Here is a 6,050-nt window from a genome sequence, read left to right as displayed (position 1 = left end):
ACAGGAAAGGGGGGGAAGGGCAGATAAGGCCCTACATGTGCAGGCTTTGAACCTAGGTTATCATAAACACATACAGCTCAGCCGAGGGAGCGGGACTGTTTATAACATGAGATTCAAGGAAAGGAAAGCTGACTCTGGTGATGGGAAGGGCTCTGTTCATCTAAATGCATGGGTTCAGTTGTCAAAAGATTGTGTTCCCCAAGTGATAACAGAAAGGCACCAAGCTGTAGTGCTTCCCGTTCAAAATCCCTCCAACAACAGAAACCGAAACCCTCTGGTTGCCCTGTGGCTACTGCAGGGCAGGAATGGAGGTCTAAAGGCCTGCTGTTCCATGGAGGTGCCTGTCTATGAAGACACACAGCTTGTCTGTGTTGGGGTGGTGACGAGCGGTCCTCCACAGCACCTGGGCACAGAATAAGAGAGGGCAGCCCGATGATCGGAAAGCTCAAAAGAATTTGTACATTGTTCAAATATAGCTTTGTTTAGAAAAAAAAATGTAGTCTGTTTTAAAAGCATTTCTGAGCTGCATCAATTGTACCTTGACCTGGAGATAAGGTTGGAGGTGTTTTCTTCCCTCACTGCTGAGAGAAGAACTTCAGGCAATAGCCAGGTGCTGTCCTGCCATTTTAAAAAAATTGACATACAATTTAGGTGCACTAAAGTACATAAATCTAAAGTTGAAACTTAGTACAGTGTGATGAGTTTTGCCAAATGTATACTTATGTATACACCTTTGATCAAGATATGAAACATTCCTAGCAGCCAGAGGCTTCTCTTATGATGTTTCTACCACCATCCCACAGCAATACTCTGATTGCTGTCACCATAGAATAGTCTGGTCTGTTCTAGAATTGCATATAAATGGAATGACACAGGGCATGCTCCTTAGTGTCCTGCTTCTCTCATATAAAACATTATTGAGACTCGACCATGTTATTACATGTATGAGTCCTTTTTATTGCCCTGTATACTGTTATATTTCTGTGTGAATATATCACAGTTGGCTTTCCATTCTGTCTTGGCAGACATTGTGGGTTCTTTCTAGTGTGGGACTCTTAGGAACAATGCTGCTAGGAACATTCTAGCCCAGTACAGGTCTTCTGGTAAACATACACACTTATTTCTCTTAGGTTCATAGCCAGGAGTGGAATTGCAGGGTCCTGCAGTATTCATGGTATATGCTTAGCTTTAGGAGATGCTGCCAAACGCTTTGCCCTTTTATGAACTCCCACTGGCAGTTGGCGAGGATTCTGGGTGCTCCACAATCTCCTCCTGCCTTTGGCCAATCCCAGAAGAACTGAGGTTGCCAGCAGTTCCATGAAGCTTTCCAGTATAGAAAAATGTGAAACTCCCTCCTGAGAACTCCAAGGCTGGAGGTGAGTAGTGTGGACCACAGGGATGCTAAGGAAGGAACTTTCCTACCTCCAACAGTCTTGAGAACAGCGAAGGTTTGTGGAACAGGAAAGTGATGAAGCCCGAATGGGGTTGCCTACGCTTCAATGACCCCGAAGTCCAGTGTTGCCCCAGGAGGTGCCAAGCTGACATCAAGCTGTAGTGCTTCCTGTTCAAAAATCCCTTCAGAAACAGGAACCAAGACCCGTCTGGTTTCCCTGTGGTTACTGCAGAGCAGGGCAGGAGTGGGAGATCTAAAGGCTTGCTGCTCGGTGGAGGTGCCTGTCTACGATGGCACATGGCTTGTTTGCTTTGGAGGTAGGGGGGTGGAGAGGAGCTGAGCGAAGAGGCCAGGTCAAAGACTCATAAAGGACCCCACTGAGAAGCCTGGAATGACAACATTAGGCTGAATGGAAGCCCAAGACCCGTGCTATGGTGCCAGTGGCTGGCCACTGTTCTTGGGGAAACCCAAACTCGCTACCACGGCCCCTAGGGTGCAGTGCTGCCTGGACCCTGCCTGCCTCCCCCTCCCTCCCCTTGAGGCTCGCTCACTAAGCTCCAGCTCCAGGCACACCAGCCGTGTTCAGTTTCTTGAAAGTGCCCATCTTGGGGTTTTTGCATATTCTGTTTCCTTTTCCTGAATATGCTCTCCTCACTTTTTCTCTGTCTCAGTCCCAGGTATCTCTCAGGACTCTGCTTAACTATTATACCTTCAAAAAAGCCTTTGTCAATATCCAAAGAGGAACCAGACCTTCCTTGGCATTTACCGCCATCCTTTTTTATTCCTTCATAGAATGTATCCCAATTGGTAATTATATTTCAGTGACTATTTGTTGAGGTCTTGTCCTGGTGGCAGGATCAGCGTCTGAAGAGTCATTTCCGTGTCTGCAGAACCTAGCACAGTGCCTGGCAGATCGGATACTAGGTGATCAACAAACATCTGCGGGATGAAAGAATGGGACATTGGAAGCCAATGGCTCATTGGGTTGAGGGGCTGGATAATTTCCAGGTCCTTCCTGCCTTCTCCTTCCTGCTCTGTGCCCTGGAAGCTGCTCCATGGACGGCCTCCGTGGGCACTTGACCTTGGCCTTCTCATTGGATCGAGCCAATGGGAGGTACCAACGGGAGATGAGACAGTGGGAAGAGGAGAGGTTGGACGATCTCTTCCGGGCTGCCTCCCTCCTGTGCTGTGGTCGGGCCGTGTCCGCACCTTTCTCATGAAGGCTGCAGCTCATGCCCACCCTCCCAGCTCTGTCCAGATTCTCGGAGCAGCTCCCTCTCTTGATGCTTCAGACCACACAGAAATCAGAGCTTCCGGCTGCCGCTCATCCCTGGGTGCTTCAGCACCCTGGGTTCCCTTAACCTGTCCACAGATAGTCCCTTTGAGAAGCCCTTGGAGTGGGCCACGGGGGCCCTGAACGCTGCAGCTGGCCCCTGGACTCGCCCTGAGAGACAACTGTCGTAGACGTTCAGAGCCCGGGGGTCCGCTGGGTTAGGTGGTGGGCGCCACCCTTTCCTGACTCTGCACCCTAAGGAGGATTTCTGTGCTTATTAGGAAGGGGCTGTGGATCCCGCGGTTCCGTGGTATTTGTTTTGTCACCTCTCCTCACAGCAGCCGACGCATCCTGTGACTAGTCTTGCTAAAGGTTTAGTAAAGCCTCTCTCATCTCAGGGGGCTTGAGGCCCTGCCAGGGTCTGCCCTGGGGAGGAGGTGAAGGCCAGCACCGGTGGGAAAAGACATCCGCCGGCCACATGCTGGCAGGCAGCAAGGTCAGGGCTCGGGGAGACCCGCCAGCTGGCGCAGCAGCTGCCAGGTAGCTCTGGGGTCGGCGCTGGGGCGGGCGGGGTGGGGCTTGGGTCCCCTTTCTCCTGCACTTTAGGCCTGTGGAAACGTATTTGTTCCTCTCCTTCCACACCTCTTTTATGCACCCCCTCCCCCCTGTTCCCTTTGCCCTTGTCCTCCGGTAGCCGGCGGGGCCTCCCTCCAGGCCGGGCGTCTCCCCCTTCAGGGCAGCCTCCCGGCTTCCTCCCAGCTTTAATCCTGCGGCTCCTCCGCGCCCTCAGATGCACGGTCCGTGTGTTGGTTCACACTCACTTTTATGCGGCTTCAGTGTGCTGAATGCTTTCCCAGCCTTGAGGAGACACGGGGTACAGAACCGTCCTTCCTGCCCCCGTGGGCCTGATGGTCCCATGGGCACAGGCCATGATCGCCTGCAAATAAGTACATAATAACAAATGATCAAAAGTGCTGCAGAGAGAAGGCACATTGAGGAGGGCTTGCATGTGGGCTGTGTAATTTGGGCTTTGCCTAATGAGAGTAACTGGGGGTATCGGGTGGACAGAATTTAGGTGGAGTTCAAACCCCTAAGCTGAGTGTGCATGGTTGGCCACTGTTATGGGTTGAATTGTGTCCTTCCAAAAGATATGTTGGAGTCCTAATGCCCGGGACCTCAGAGCATGACCTCATGTGGAGATTGGGTCTTTACAGAGGTAAAGTGAGCTCGTTAGGGCAGGTCCCAATCCAATATGACTGGTGTCCTTATAAAAAGGGGAAATTTGGGCAAAAAGACTCAGACATACAGGGGGAAGGCCATGCAAACATGAAGGAAGAGACTAGGGTGATGCTTTTAGAAGCCAAATATTGCCAAAGATTGCCAGCACCTTCCAGACAGAGGGAGGCATGGACACATTCACAGCCCTCAGCAGGAACCGGCCCTGGGCACCGTGGGCTTCCAGCCTCGAGAACTGCGAGTTCTGCTGTTCAGGCCACCAGTCTGCGGTGCTGTGTGAAGACAGCCCACAGTGACTGAGGTGGCCCCCACGAGCCTCTGGTCCTTTTTACTTTGCCTGCCCCCCACTGCCTTCCCACCCTACAGTTGCTCAGATGGAAGGACTCCCAGTTCTGGAATGAACCTGCCGTTCCCTGCTTCCAAGCTTTTTCATCTTGTCCATGCTGAGGGCCCCCCACCCCATTCCCAGGCTCTTTCCTCCACCATTCCCATTGCTCCTCTCAGGCTACACCTGCCCCTTTTTTCCTGGTCCCAGGGAGGTAAGCTCTCTCTGCTCTTAAACCCTGTGACACTGGCTGTCTCTTCCACACTTCCGGTCCCAGGTCCTTCTCTGCAGGGTTTCTCAGGCCCAAGCACCCCCATGGACCCCACCCCTACTGGGTCTCACAGCCTTAGGACTTCCTGTGAACCTCATTTTATTGCACATCATGCTGCAAATGGCCACAATGAGAAGGACACTTTGTCTCTATAACTGGTTAAAACGATAGATCATCACCTAAATGAAGACACACAGTTAATGAAGTCTCAGGGCAGAGTATGCCTGGGGTCCTGGGAGCTGAGCAAAGGCTTCTGTTGGAGAATCATGGAAAGGCTGTGTCAGGGCAGAGCTTCACCAGGCTGCACCTGTGTCGCCTGGGGGCTGTTAACAAAAGCCTGTGCCTAGGATCATTCTTGGATTGGTCACATGAGGACTGGGATTCCCTCCCTTTCGCATTCCCGTTTTTTTTTTTAGTTTCCAGTTGATTCTGGTTTGCAGCCAGGATGGAGCAGCCTGAGCACTCCTGAAACGTGCCTGGGCTAATTCCTTGGGCCCTCGGATGCCCCTGGGGACAGGGCCAGCCTCATGCATCTTGGGGTATGTATGCAGGGCCTGGGTTGGGTGGGCATTAAGCCACCATTAGCAAGCACTGCTGTGGGTCCAGGGACCCAACACTCTGTGTGCCTGCAGCCTTCTGCCAGCTTTGGGTCCTCGGTGAGATTGCGGCCATGTTCCCTAGGTTGCCTCACTCACCTTACAGCACACTGACTTAAGGACAGAGCCTTCCGTTGATTCTCTTCTTAGAGCCTTACGACAGCAATACCAGCACTACCAGGAAGGCTGGGCTGGGCTGTTGCTTCCATTTTATGATGAAAAACCTGAGACCCAGAGAGATGGAAACCCATTGCCCAAGGTCACCAGGCTTGCCTAGAATCCTGATTGCTAACTCAGTGCCTGCTCCTCGGGGTCCCAGCAGACTTAATGTCTGTCCCTCTGAATTTCATGTTAATAAACTGATGTGAATATGGCATATTTTCATTACTCCAAAGACTGTATCCTTATGCATTCTTAACAAAATACAATCTTTGCTATCTTAAAAACTAATAAAAAATGAAGTCCAATCAAACTGGCCCCATGCAGCCCCTGAAATCTGGAAGTTTGAGCAGATTTGGCCAGGGCCACATAGACACGGCAGGTGTACCTGCCCACCTACAATGGGCCCCAAACTCCACATCTGCCCTGGATGTTTTGTTCGCATGGTGGTCTGTGGGGCTGAGCTCGGTCTCCCCAGCAGGGTCAGGAAGGAGCTGATCCATAACCACTCTGGGCCTGGTCCCTCTAGAGCTGGGGTTTCCATCAGCTGCCTCCTCTGCCCCTGCAGTCAAGATCCAGGTCACCCCAGGCCCCCAAAGCTCAGGGCAGCACCCTAGCTGAGCACTTGTGGTGAGGCCAAGAGCCTCGGGGAGGCTCCGCTGCCCCATACACCACCGGCTTCCTCCCTCCATACTTTTCTCAGTTTCCTTCCTGCTTTACAGTAATTTCCCCCAAGTCATTGGCTGTACATGTCAAGCGAGCAGGCTGTCCTTGACCAGGGAGAAAGGCTCTCATCA

This window comes from Manis pentadactyla, chromosome 8 (genome assembly GCF_030020395.1).
Source record: "Manis pentadactyla isolate mManPen7 chromosome 8, mManPen7.hap1, whole genome shotgun sequence".
Classification (NCBI taxonomy): Eukaryota; Metazoa; Chordata; class Mammalia; order Pholidota; family Manidae; genus Manis; species Manis pentadactyla.
Note: the sequence above shows the minus strand (reverse complement) of the source record.